Source organism: Dipteris shenzhenensis, chromosome 12 (genome assembly GCF_047967505.1).
Source record: "Dipteris shenzhenensis isolate YYH24624 ecotype China chromosome 12, Dip_SZ_1.0, whole genome shotgun sequence".
Lineage (NCBI taxonomy): Eukaryota > Viridiplantae > Streptophyta > Polypodiopsida > Gleicheniales > Dipteridaceae > Dipteris > Dipteris shenzhenensis.
Genome location: NC_141607.1, coordinates 55473837 through 55487786, shown reverse-complemented (window position 1 = coordinate 55487786; position 13950 = coordinate 55473837). Strand labels below are relative to the sequence as shown.

The window sequence follows — 13950 nt, the reverse complement described above, 5'->3', positions numbered from 1 at the left end:
AAGACCTTTGTGACAAATGGAAAAGCAACGTATGAATGCAAAAAGCATGCCGGAAACACAAGTGCATGAGATGACCATAGCATAGAACATGGCATCCACACACAAAGCATTAAGGCACATGGAAGAACAAAGCATCATGCATCAAGCTACATCAAGCAAAGAAGCGAATGCCATCAACATCAAGCATTGAGAAGCAAAAAACCTTGCCACCTTTAGCCCACACGTTTGTAAATCAAGCCTGACCACTTGAGAGTAGCTATGAAAGCACTTAGGGGAGGTATTGACATGTTAAAGCCACACTTGACCACCTTAAGTAGCAATGCATGCACTAAGGGGAGGTGATGGAATGTACCTTGTAGTAGCCAATGGATCATGGCACCAAGGGAAGGTGTTGAGATATGGTGCCATGAGCACATAGATTAAAGGCTAAGGTATGGTATAGGAAAGAATTAAAGTAGCCACCCTAGGATGTGGACTACATGATGTTGAGATGTGGATCAAGGATATCCACAAGGAGAGATGTGGATCAGAGGATCCCACAAGTGTTGACTATTCAAAGGGCACTCTCTATATAAGAGGCCTATCATGTATTGTTGATATAAAGAAATGCACACTCACTCAAGATTTTGTTTATGAGTCCAAGCTAATCTATCTTGGAACCTAATTGATTTGAGGTACATGTCATGAGCACTCTCTTCATCATGTTTCCACACAGGTTTCATCCACCTTAGAGCGGTCCATAGATTTTGAGGCACACATGTTTTCTCAATTAAATACGTCATAAGGTATCGTTTTCTCATTTGGTAATGAGGTTTTTGTGCTCGCGCATTTTGATGAAGCCCCTAGTAGATTTTGTACTCCTTTGGAAGTAAAAGAACCATTCAAAGATTCATTTCTTTATTTTTTTGTATTAATTATGTGGATTATTAAGACTCTCTTGACGATATTTTGAGTCAAAATTTTTAGATGTGTGCACATCTGAAATTGAAAGCAAATAGTGTTAGACCTTGAGCAGTCAACCTTTTTCTCTGTCCAATTGATGCAACTAGGTTGAGAGATCCTTGTTTAATGATGAGTCGGTGAACAAACACACTATGTTAAAGGGTTCAATGGCTGAATTTGAAGATGTATGTCCAATAGAGGTAGCTTATGGATTACCCCTGCATATGGTAGTTGATCATGCTGTATAAATTTTGCCTAGAGGAAAGCTTTTAAATTCAGGGGTGAGCTAGGCTAAAGAGGATGCAATCTGTAGAAAAAAAGGATATCTAAGAATGGGACATCTAAGACCTAATCCTCCATGGAGATTACTGGTTTGACTGGTTAAAGAGAAAAAAGACGGTAGGCTCTGTTGATTATTGGGCTTAAAACAGTTAGCTATTAAAAACAAGTAACCCTTTCAGAGTTCATTTGGTGCAAAAACTTTTGCCAAGATAGATCTAAGGTCAGGATGTGATCAAATCTGAATCAAGGGATTGATTTGCTTTAAACTTTAGAACCAGCCGTGGGCACTATGAACTTTAGTCATGCCCTTTGGGTTGACTAATGCTCAAGAAACTTTCCAATAGATGATGAATGGTTTATTTGTAGAAAAACAGAGAGAAAGATGTGCCCAGGATAGAGTTTTCACATTACAAGCACTTCACATATTCAACTTCTGCAAATACTCAGAGTCACACAGTGAAGGGAACTGCGATTTATTACAACAGACCAAAATAGTGATCCAATTACAAAATGTAACCGTAGGGTTCCCATATGGTGAGGAATTTCTGCTGCATCAGAACTCCAGCTCCACATGCTGCAGGGAGAGGCTTAGTTAGGCTAGGGTAGGCATGAGATAGAGTAGAGACACATTGGAATTGAGGATCAGGTGAGAGGGGAGGGATTTATATAGGGGCAGATGTGACTCCTACTTCTGGCTCACCAGATAGGCGACTAGTCTAGTTGGCCGGCCGACCTGCTGTCGTCTGACTGGCCCCGCTGCCTATAAAAGCCCATATGCAGGGTTCTTTCCCAGACAAAGGGTGCTACTCCTGCACAGCACTGCATCTTTCTGCTCCACCAAATAAAGGGCAAACAGCCCTCTAAAAACAAGCTTTGAAAAGAGAACAAAGTGGATCTATCTTCCCCAGGTGCCTGCCGAATAATTTAGGGCATAATAACACCTCAAAAATAATCCCTGGGCAGGCCTAATGCCCCTTGATAAGGCTCACATGCAGGTGCTTCCTTAATATTTCAACACCCCCTCAGTGTGCCTGGCTGTGGGCTTTTACTCAAAGATCCTGCGTCAGAAGGTTAATTACATTCTCCTTTGTCGAGCAATGAACTTGCTCCAACCTGTGAATGTAATTACGGGACAACAAAAAGGAGCAGCCTTCTAGAATATCCTAGAGCAAAGATAATTTATCAGCAAGAATTTGTCCACCATACCATGGGCCCTCGCACTAGGGACAGAACTATTTCAATGGGTGCCAAAGTTCTCATTCTATATGGTGTTTAGAAGCATATAATGTTAAAACAGGAGGAATAGTTGGGATTGTACGAACACAAGGTCTGGCTGTTTTTGTTTGGGGAATGAGATATAACATTATGCAGTTTGAGTGCTTTATGATTATAAGGGATCAATATTGTGGCTTATTGTACATATTTCTCTATTGTGCTGCAGTTCTACCCAACTCTAAACAGATCAAAATGCTGTTGGAAATGCATTTGCACAGGTATGAGTGCCAGCTTGTCTTTTTCTCAAAAAATCCTCGTTTAAGTTTCTCTGGTAATTTGGCAGTGCCAGCTGAAGGTAATCGAGCCTCAAAATCTCATAGTTTGGCAGAGCCAGCTTAAAGCAATCTAACCTGAAGGACGTTAATTCAATTTCTTGTTCATTTGCAGAGTGCTTCCTGCAAATTAAGGCTCCACATTCGGTGCAGCCAACTCAGTATCTTTAAAAGTCTCTGTATGATGCTCATCCTCGAGGGAGGTTGAATCTAGTGTTTAATTCTGTTGGTTTAGGAGCTACACTAGCTACACACGTCTTACAGGCTGTTGGCATGCTACAGCAAGTGACGGTCGTGTATACCTTTTAAGCATTCCACATGATTTCACAGTTCTTGTTGAAGATGTTTAGTTTGGAGAAAGCAAGTTCATGACAATTTATAGGGGGTGTGGCATTCTCCATAGATCCATTGTGACTAGGTTTTAGCTCCTTCCGATGTTCCTTCTTTTGGATATGATAAAATGAATCCTCCATTCTTGTTTTTTTCTTTGACCTGTTAGATGCCCCTTCTGCAAAACACCCAATTATGCAGTTGAATATCGTGGAGCAAAAACATTGGAGGAGAAAGGAGTTGAGCAAGCAGTAAGTGGATCTTCTTGTGTGTGTGCGTGTGCTGCTATTATATGTCCTCTCTGTTTGGTTTTATGGATCAACAAAAGATTGCCAACTCTACATATATATGTTTTATGGACGTATTTACTTTCTTTGCTTGTGATTCCGCATACATATTGTTGATAGATGGATTTTGGCCTTTACAATACAGGAAGAACGAAAAGTAATTGAAGCCAAAATAAGGATACGCCAAAAAGAGTTGAAAGATGAACATGAGCAACTCCAAAGAAGAGAGGGAGGCCAACATCATTGTCGGCTCAACCTTCATTCAGAGGTTGTAAGACACAATTTTCCAAACTCACACGGATGCAGTGTTTCCACAGCAGCTGCAGATGATGGTGTCATACCAAGGGGAGAAAATGTTTCTGTTGGGAGGTTGCATGACAGGAGTCTTTCAGTAGCTACCAGAGCTATGTTGGAAGAGAGGGATCTGCCTTCAACTACCGAAGCGGGCCACTTCAATGGGTCTGTTCAAGTATCAGCTGAATCACTTCTAGTGGAGAATTCAGGCAGAGGTCAGACATTGCTTGGGGATACTGGTGGCGGAACTCCATTGCATAGACTATTGGCAGACATGTCTGGATCATCAATTACAGGAACAAACTGGTATGGTATTATAAAAGGAGCAAGCTTGATTTTTAAAGGCACTGAAAATGGGAACCTTCACACCTACCTTCTACTATGGTTATGCTTAGGCCCTCTCCTTGTAGAGCCTTTTCCTTGTTGGAGCCATTCAGTCTATGAAACACCCTGCACCTTCTCATTCTTCTCACGCAATAGTTTCCCCTGCATAATTTAGTTTGCACAATGTTGAATAGACATTAAGAGTAAGTTTGATTCAAAATGGCAGTGATAAATGTGAATCTAGGCAAGTCATATTAATCTACCATGCATGATGCTGGCAGCATCACTGGTGCAATCGTACCAAATGTTCGTCATGTCCTAACTATCCCATGGTTACGTAAGATGATCCTAGGTCAACTTGACCTCCATAATACCAGCAATCTTGTGTCCAAACATGGACATGACACATAGGTTTGTGTGTGGGTTGAGTTATGAGAACCTAGCCCGACGATGCCACTTGTATATAATGCAAGCATTTCAACAAAGATAGTTGCACAATGTAGGTCTGTGTAGTGTGCACTCTAGTGCTATTCTCTTGGTTCCTTTTAGTAGTGATGCATAACACAAGTAGAACAACCTGACAACATGCCAAGCAATGCATTCACATATATCCAAGCCATTACTGGGCCCAAGGCTAGCCATTGCACCCCCAGGAAGAGAGTATCACAACTAGTGCCCCAATCCTCTTCCGGGCCAATGGCAAGGCATCCAACCTTGCAGAAACTTAGTGAAAATGGCAGTAGCATAGAGTAGAAAGAGAAGATGAGAATCCAGCCAACAGAAAAAGGCTGTTTCAGCCCAGAACAGCTCCAGAAGTAGGTTGAATAGCAGACATCAAACTCTGGTAGGAGGGAGCTGCCTATGAGTGACTTCCAGCAGCAGAAAAGATAAAAAAAGAGAGGGTACAACAAACTGAAACAGATCTTCCATGATTTCGACCACCAGAATGGTGATTCCAGCCCACCAGCAACTCCGTTTTCAGTGCGCCTTGCACCAAGTAGGAGCGGGAAGAGAGGCGTCCAAGAATATGGCTTCAGAATCAAGAAATGAAGATTTTTGTCGCGAAGAAAGTCGAGAAAAGCTCCAAAAGTGGCCCAGAATGGAGGCATCTAGGTCCAGGAAGCATGCCAGCAGCAGAGAGCACCAAGGGGAGGAGAACTCTCGTGAAGAAAGTTAAAAAATCGACTTCAGCCAGCAAGAGGGAGGCTGCAAAAATCCGCCATCTTTAGAATGAGGCTGCTCTGGTAGGGGAGAAGAACAAAACAGCAAGGAAGGGCTCCAGGGGCTTCCAATGGTGACACCTAGGTGCCACAAGGCAAGCAAAGAGGCCACACACAGACACATGTACAAAATGAGGCGTGTGATTTTAATGTCCCTAGGGGAGTCAGATGGCACACCATAACCCCAATGCTTGGGAACCAATCACCCTAGTTTGTAGGATCTCTAGGGGGTTAATTTTTAAAGAATGACCCCACTGAACCAAACCAATGACCTTAGAAATTGAAACCATTCTAATAGCACTAGGAGTTGCACTTATTGCACTTGTACCTTTTGGGCATTAACTAAGGCCCCTAGCCTGGTTCCCTAGGCTAAATTCAGTGACAGTTAGTTTAGAGAATTCACCATCACCACCACGTCCCCGCGACACTTCATATGTCTCAGGTAATCTGAGATTGGAAGGAATGGGCCTTCTTCGAAGGCAAAAGGGGAAGTGTGGGTGCTTCTTCAAATCTCGGACACAGATTGCTAGAAGGTGATGGGCAAGGTGTACTGAAGCCAGAAGAGTATCTGCTTGAGAGCTCAGTGAGAGTTCGTGGTCTAGGTTATCTGGATTTCTCGAGATGGTTCTTTTGTTGCGGACTTTGCCAAAGGAAAGATGGTTTGAAACAGACCCTTAGAGCATGGTGCCTAGAAGACTCCAGGTGGTTCACTCATTATGACGGTGACAATTGGAAGATCGTGGCGTTTGGGTTGCTCGAGTTTGAAGGCGGGAACATGACTGAAGGTGGTGGTGCCAAGGTGCTACCAGAGATGAACCTGTGTACCAGGATGGTGTGAAGAAGTGGTACACCGGATGGTGTGCAGAAGCGGAACCGGACCTGGTGGAGCAAGAGCCACTGGATGAAGAGTCAGTAAAAGATTTCGACATCAAAATGTTCCAGAGGACTACGACCAGGGAGTTACCGGAGCATCGTCATCGACGTGTTGGCATTGGGCCGAGATGTGTCGGTGAGGGGGGGTGTTGAAAAGGTCACCTTCCCATCTGTAAGCCCCCATATGAGGAGAGCATGGGGGAGGTGGACCTAGGTTCTGAGAGAAGGCCACATGGGAACCACTATGGCTGCCATGGGGGCAAAGATCAATGAAAGAAAAGAGAAATACCTGGAGCTCTAGAGGCTGCCTTAGATGGTGAGACTGTGCAGGATGGATGGCGAGGGCAACAGCCCCTGGATCTAGGCCTGGCAAGAGGTGCCACATGGCTGAGAGGCTCTGGGCAACAGGTGACAGCATGGTGAGGTATCCCGGACAGATGGCGCAGCATGGTGGGAGTTTGGAGGCAGGTACATGGCCTGCAACACATGGCACAAGGTTGTGGGAGAGCCTGCAAGGGGAGCCAGCAGCCAGGTCGGCCTGTTTGGAGGCTGGCAGGGCTGGTCACAGCCAGCCTACCAGTTCTGGAACAGGGCCAGACTATGGGGGCTGGACCCCACAAGGTTAGAGGGCATATGGCCCTGGTTTTAGACCCCAGGAGGGGCCGGAACAGGTCAGCCAGGATTGACCGACCAGGTCGGCCAGTCTGTGGCACCTGGGTCGGTAGTATTCCCAGCCCTCTGGGTCTATAAAAGGAGGGCCTTTGTGCCCTATATCCACTATCTAGCCACAAACAGAGTTGTAGAATTTAAAACCCCCTGTAAAATAAGAGTGGATGCAAGTACTGTATGTAATCCCTTTATTTCAACAGACCTTATCAAGAAAGACAGTATCACAAGCAGTGCCGGTCAATGGGTATGGTTTGGATGCATTTTAGCGTGCAACTCCTTAAATATTAAATGTTTTACATTAGGATGGGATTACATTAGAAGTCGAGTTCAGAAAGTGAAGTTAGCTAAGTACTTGTTAAACTTGACCCGAGACCCCCTTTTAAGTCTGACTGGAAACTCAGATTGGAGATGTCTGGATGGATCTGGAGACACCCGTCCATCCTCAGTTTGGCAGGGATACTGGTCAGCAGAGGTATTACGAAAAACTTGGCTGGAGACCTGCAGACTTAGCTCACTCATTTACAGCACACCTAGGCTGGTTTGCAGACAGCAAGGTGGAAGGGATCTAGTTGGAGAGTCTACATACGCTTGAGGTGGAGCACTCGGGCTGAAGTCTAGATATATCCGACATATAGTAGAAGTACCTTGTGGTAAGATCAAAGGAGCACGCTCTAGTGGGACTTTGGATCTATCTCTCTTTTGTTGTGTCTATAGTTTTGGACGGAAATATATTGTTTTGGTAGCTTCTATATCTGGTTGGATTATTGTCTATTGATGAGTCTGCACATCTATGTGATGCACATAAGTTTAAGAAGTTTGTGATTCCACTCCCACACACACACAGTGTGAGCTCCTAGGCTATTCTATTAGTCTTCCACTGTGCGTACCTTGTGTTGGTTGATTTCTAACATAGGAGAGCCACCGTGGCATCTAGTTATATCTTTTGAGTATAGGAGGCACACCATAGGAGAGCATACCACTGTTGGGCGCTGATGACGTCAGTGGGGATGTCATAGTAGCTAGTCCTTGCTATGCGTGATGGAGTCTATGGTTTTCAATCTTATGAGTGACTATCGTGACATTGAAACTGCACTATGTTGTGTTTTTAGAGGATGAGTTTGGAAATGTTCATGGATTCATCTAGGTGTATGCTTCTGCCGTATTAGCAGACATGCAAATTTCAGCTTGTGAAGTTTCTGTCCAAGTTGCGGCTTGCTGGTATTGTGATAATTCTTTCTATCTTAAATGGTGCGTTGTCCTATCAGCTAGATTTAGATGCTTGTTTGGGAGAGACTAAAACGGAATCGTTTAGACTTCACAAGCAGTTGTAGCTTGAATGAAGAGATTTTGGACTACTTTTTGACTAGCCTTCTTTAGTGCTAGCCTTCGTCATGGCTGAGTTTGCCCTTCACCTCCGGAGTGCTGATAAAAACTCAGTACAAAGACTTTGTATAAAAGGATGCTCAAGGATGTGTGGGTGTGTGGATTTGTATGTGTGAGAGCATATTTTTATACTATGGTCTACACCCACTGCTGGGCGCTGATGACGTCAGTGGGGATGTAATAGTAGCTAGTCCCTGCTATGCGTGATGGAGTTTATGGTTTTCAATCTTATGAGTGACTATCGTGAGATTGAAACTACACTATGTTGTGTTTTTAGAGGATGATTTTGGGAATGTTCATGGATTCATCTAGGTATATATCTTTTGAGTACTAGGTTTTGAGTACTAGTATCTAAGTGCTAGCTTTGAGTACTAGTTTTTGAGCTGGAGTTCTTGTAGCATAGCACTTAGCAAGAACCTTAGCAAGCCCTTTGCTTCAGCCCACCAGTGGCTTGTATGATTTACTCTTGGATTATACTTTTGTCTCATAGACCCGCGAGGCCTCCCGAAGACGATAATACATCTCTCTCTCTCTCTCTCTCTCTCACACACACACACACACACGCGCGCGCGCGCGCCAGGGATACGACAGACTAGCCAGCGGACCGAGGCACAGTATGAGATTAGGGGCCTTCCCTCCATACTCACCAGACTGGAGGCAGGGCCCACATGAGTGACAGTGGCACTTGTTTGTCGCAGGGTCATGGCCAAGAGACCAAAGCTGGCCACACATGTTGACAACTCCCAACGTGCCATCACAGGTTTTATGCCACCACAACTGTCAGTAGCCTCGTACAATGGCATCCCCTTCTCAGGGTTGATGCCCCGTTAACTCCCATTCTTTGAGCTTGGAGAGAGTTTTATCTCTATGTATTGATGCCGTTATGATCATGATTATGGTTTTTTATTTGTGTGTTCATGATGGGTGCTGATGCTCGCTTTGTGGCTCCACCCCTCAGCTCATTTTATCAGGTTTCTTTAGTCTCATAGACTCTTTGATCTTTTGAAGATACTCTCTCTCTCTCTCTCTCTCTCTCTGTCTCTGTCTCTATCTCTCTCTCCAATGCCCCAGATATACACATATCAGGGATGACTACTAGCATATACTGGCAGACACCACTCAGCTCTCATTAGTTCTCACCATTGCCCCCTCCGGCAACATTGGGATCTTTTGTGATTCGTCTTTTTTCGTACTTGAAAATACTTGACCCCTCCACATCGGAGGAGATTTTTTTACTGATGATTAGGTCCCATGGGTCATTTTTGGCTGCTCGAGGACGATAATAAATTCTACTTCTACTTCTACTTCTCTCTCTCTCTCCGCGTTCCTCATTTTAGTGAGCGTATAAGAGAGTTGAGTAGAGGTAGCGTTGAAAGATGCAAAGCTAGACTTCCAATAACAATATGGATAAGTGTGTGAAGAAACATATGCTCCGCCAACCAAAATGGATTCCATTAGTTTTTTTGTCTCATGATCGGCCAATAACAAATGGAATATGTATTAATTGGATGTAAAGATTGCATTCTTAAACGAATACTTAGATGAAAATGTCTACATGCATCAACCACAAGGATTTCTTAAGAATGGAAAAGAGAATCAAGTATGCCGATGACTGAAGAAAAGTCCCTATGGCTTAAACCAAGCACCTAGAAGTTGCTAAAGTAGAATTGCCAAGTACTTTGCTAATCTAGGTGGGATACAAAAAATCCAATTGAGATTGTATACCCTTCTACAAAGTTTATTGAGAAGACATTCCTATTGTAGTTTTATGTGTAGATAATTTAATAGTAGTAAGAAGTACTGAAATCTTAATAACAAAGCTCAAACAAGACTTATTTATAGAGTTTGACAAAGATCTTGGACTTATGCATTATTGTCTTGGTATTGAATTTTAGAGAGATGCAGATAGCACATTCATGAGTCAAGATAAGTTTGTTGACCACTTACGAAAGAAGTCTTACATGCAAGACTGTAAGATTGCTAATTAACGAAAGATGAACAAAAGGCAACTATGAATGAATTGGTTTGTACATAACTCATGTGTTCTTTAATAAATTTAACAATCACTAGCATTATGTTATACCGTTAGTTCATTGACACAATCTATGTCACATTCAAAGAAATTTCATTGGAATGCTATCAAAAGTGTCTCAAGGTATGGTTACTGAGATTGTGACTATGCTGGTGATCAGAATACAAGAAGTTCAACCCAAGGTTATGCTTTTTGTGCTATTCAACAAACAAACAGTTTCTTTTGTCTTTGACAAAATAAAAATATGGATCCCTTACCATGAAGTAGTATGGCTTAGAGGACTAACGGACTAGCAAAGCATCCAATACATCATTTCAAGACAAATCATATTGATGTATGAGAGCATTTCATGAGGGAGGGCTACTTGGTGACACATGCTATAACAGTGTGACAAACAGATTATATTACATACATATTCACCAAGCTACTTAGAAAAGAGCTTTCCAAGAAACACCACCAAGCTCTTGGTTTGACGTAGAGGAAGGTCATTCTCATCAAAGGAGAGTGATGGAATGTTATGCTTAGTCATTCTTCAAACCCTAGAATCAACATCTTGAGAGATCGACCTACTTCATGAATCTCAACATCATGTGCAAGTGTGAATATGTAGTTGGAGCACTTGGTCGAACACGACAATGCTGAAGTAATTCTTTGGGAATTTTCTTTTGTTGGTATGAAAAGATTCAATTTTTATTGTATGAATTTGGTCATGTTTTTTCTAAGGATGTTCCTGAGGGTTTATTTCCAAAGAATGTGGTAGACCATAGAATAGTAGTGGTGCCAGGAGCTGTTCCTATTTCTAAAGTGCCTTACTGTGTAAGCAAAATGAAAAAGGAAGAGAATCAATTACGTGAGGATCTTAGAACAGGGTAGATTCATCCCAGTAGTTCCCCTTGGGCTGCACTAGTTCTTTCAGTTAAAAGTTTTGCAGAGATTATCAAGTCTCCAATGCCATGTACTGATGACCTCTTTGATCAGTTACAAGGAGCATAGTATTGTAGTTAAAAAGTGCTGTTGGACCCTTTATTTGCTTTTCAAAGTCATCCATGGGTGACACAGCATGGAGGCTTTTGCCTCCCCCCTGAGGAGATGCTCTAGTTTGGGGGCCAGAATTCTGTTTCAGCTTCTTGACTTTCTCCATTTCAAGCAGCTTGTGATGTTTACTGGCTATTCTATATTTGTACTTTCAGGAGACATGATTGTAATAATTCAGGTCATGGCCTTCAAGATTAGCGGTTAGTCTATTTTTTCTCGAATGATTGTAATAATTCAGTGTCTTGGTCATGCTGTTCCTGTGTATATCCTATTGCTTGTCAAAGGAAGGTTTCATCCTAGTTTGCTAGTTTGTTCTTCATATAGTTGATATGGAATACGATTGTCTATGACTTGCAAAACTCGTAACTATTATTATTTTTAATTGCCTCTGGATTTTCTCTATTTATATGGCCATTCCATGTGCTAGTGATAAAAGCCATCGTTTGCTTCAAGAGAGCTTGGAGAGGGTAGATACCCTGGTTGTCCTGCTCCACTCCCAACACTCTAGTCCAGTCGTCTCAATCACCGTGGAAGGACAAGCGAAGTACCCTCTGATATGACTGTAACATGCATGCAAGCTACCTTCTAAAGTCTCAAATGCATGCATGGGTAGACTGATTGAGTGCGGAAGCTGCCCCCCTTAAACCCCCCACCCCCACCCCTTCTCCTCACTCCATAGAAGGTATTTCTTTAAAGTCTTCCTGTGCTGGAGATGGAGGGAGTCAGGTTGTTCCTCCTCCCTGCTGCTGCTGCTGCTGTATAGGTTGAGAAGCAGCTGTTACTAAGGGGCTTTGTTGCTGGACTTGCTGCCTGTCTTCTTGATGGCGCACGAGGGGCTTGGGGACTGTTTGTATGGTTATTCCCTTCCCAAAGTTTGCAAGGTCAGTGGCTGTCAGTGATCAACAATTTGACAGGTCAGATGGCCAACGTGTTGGGTTTTAGACCAAAAGTCTGTCTTTTTCTGCATACCTCGACATCTGGTTCCCTGCTTTTTTTCTTATATGCTGGTTATGAAGAACTGTGCTCCTGTCTGTGGCTTGAATGGGAGGATGTCTAACCTTTTGTCATTGGTGCTTGTGTGGTTGTAAAACCATGTATATTATGGAATTGAAAAGTGAAACATGGTACTTTTGTGCAGGGATGATGAGTTTGCTCTGGATCGAGAGGATGTAATGGTTATGGAGGCCATCTGGTTGTCAATTCAGGTAATGAGTAGCACATAGCTGAAAGAAGGTATTTGTTGTGCTTCTTGAATCTAGCTTATTCACTTGAAGAAGCTCAGGATCGAACACATGGATTAATAGAGGTGGATTCAGCATGTAAGCGCGGCTCTTATGACAGTTTTTATTCACCTCAGAAGACGTTTTGTAGGAACAAAAGTATTTCCTTAATGCTGTGCAGGAGCGGAGTCCCCAGTGGCAGTGTTAATTATGGCTTTTGAAGTTTCTACCGCAACATATAGTTTTGTTGACAATTATACTGACACTGAATCAAATAGTCATGAGAGTTTGGGGGCCATGCCCCGTCCAGGAGCTCACAGGTGGACTTGCTGGTGCTCTTGCAACCTCAGTAGAACGACGAGTTCTGAGTATTGATGGTGCAAGTACACTGTCCAACAAAGCAATGAAGTCTTTCCTGGTGCTTGTGATGAAATTTCAGAAATCAGTATTTTTAAGAAACAATTGCAGACGAAACACAGGGCGGTTTGTCCCAGAGGTTATGCGGGTTCTGAAAGTGCCAGTTACTGACCAAGTCACATCCACATATGCTACTCCAACAAGATCCTGTAGTCATTCAGGTGAGGATGATAAATTGGGATCTCTGCTGCCAAACATTATTTAGATTGGGAGGGGGAGAAGGGATTCACTTGGCTGGAATTAGATGAGAAGTTGAAAGCAGGACCTTAAGGTTGGATAGAAGTCCACGGAAGGGTGGTAGAGTACTCCCTATTGACAGGAATGAAGACTGACTATGCCTGCAAAAAAAAAGTCAGGAACTTTCACCAGAAGCGTCAGAGAGGAAGTTGCCCTTTGCAAAAGCTTCCATTCGCCCTCCTATAGTACCTGAGGGCATTAAAGGGCAAATGATGCTAGCTTTGACTTTGTCAAGGTAGAATTTGTGGAATCAATCAAGGCAAGCTCATGATAAACTTTTTGAGAAGGAACTAATGCTTACAGATCCCACATGCTAATGATGATCACCATACAGAACGTGCCAACTTGTTTGAGCCATATTCGTAGGGCTCCTTGGCCAAACATCCAAGACGTCATCTGGCCGAAATTTTCAAGAGTCAATTTTAAAGTGTTCCAAAGTCTAAATGAAAGAGGTGCTTTTTGTGATTGAGAGGTTCTGGTAAATATTATATGCTTGGATATGCACATTCTCTCAGTATTTAGGGATACAGGAAGTCATAGGGGATCAACCATTTCCCACGACATGTCTTTTTCTAAGCATTCACCTTGCACTACATCTTGTCTACTCTGTACTAACTTAATTTGATGTTTGTTATATCATTAAATTTTCAGGGATTCTAGTAATTAGGAGCTTCTCTTTGTAAGTCAATTGCATGGGAGAAATTCTTCACGAGGATGGTGTAGAAAAGGGGGTAGGGGCAGATTTGGAGAAAAGGGGATAGAAGAGAAGGGAGAGAGAGATAGGGGGAGAAGGGAGGAGAAGGGGCAAGAGAGAGAGAGAGGGAGAGAATGAGGTAAGGAAGAGAGAGAGAGAGAATA

General features: G+C 43.0%; 1 long non-coding RNA gene across 1 annotated transcript; it reads left to right on the top strand.

Annotated features, from left to right (window-relative positions):
- Positions 1 to 3728: 3728 nt before the first annotated feature.
- On the top strand, positions 3729 to 12912 carry LOC147896426 (uncharacterized). Its single transcript, XR_015541851.1, has 2 exons — positions 3729 to 3988; positions 12357 to 12912. It is a non-coding gene; the product is annotated as an uncharacterized LOC147896426 (long non-coding RNA).
- The last annotated feature ends 1038 nt before the right edge of the window (positions 12913 to 13950 follow it).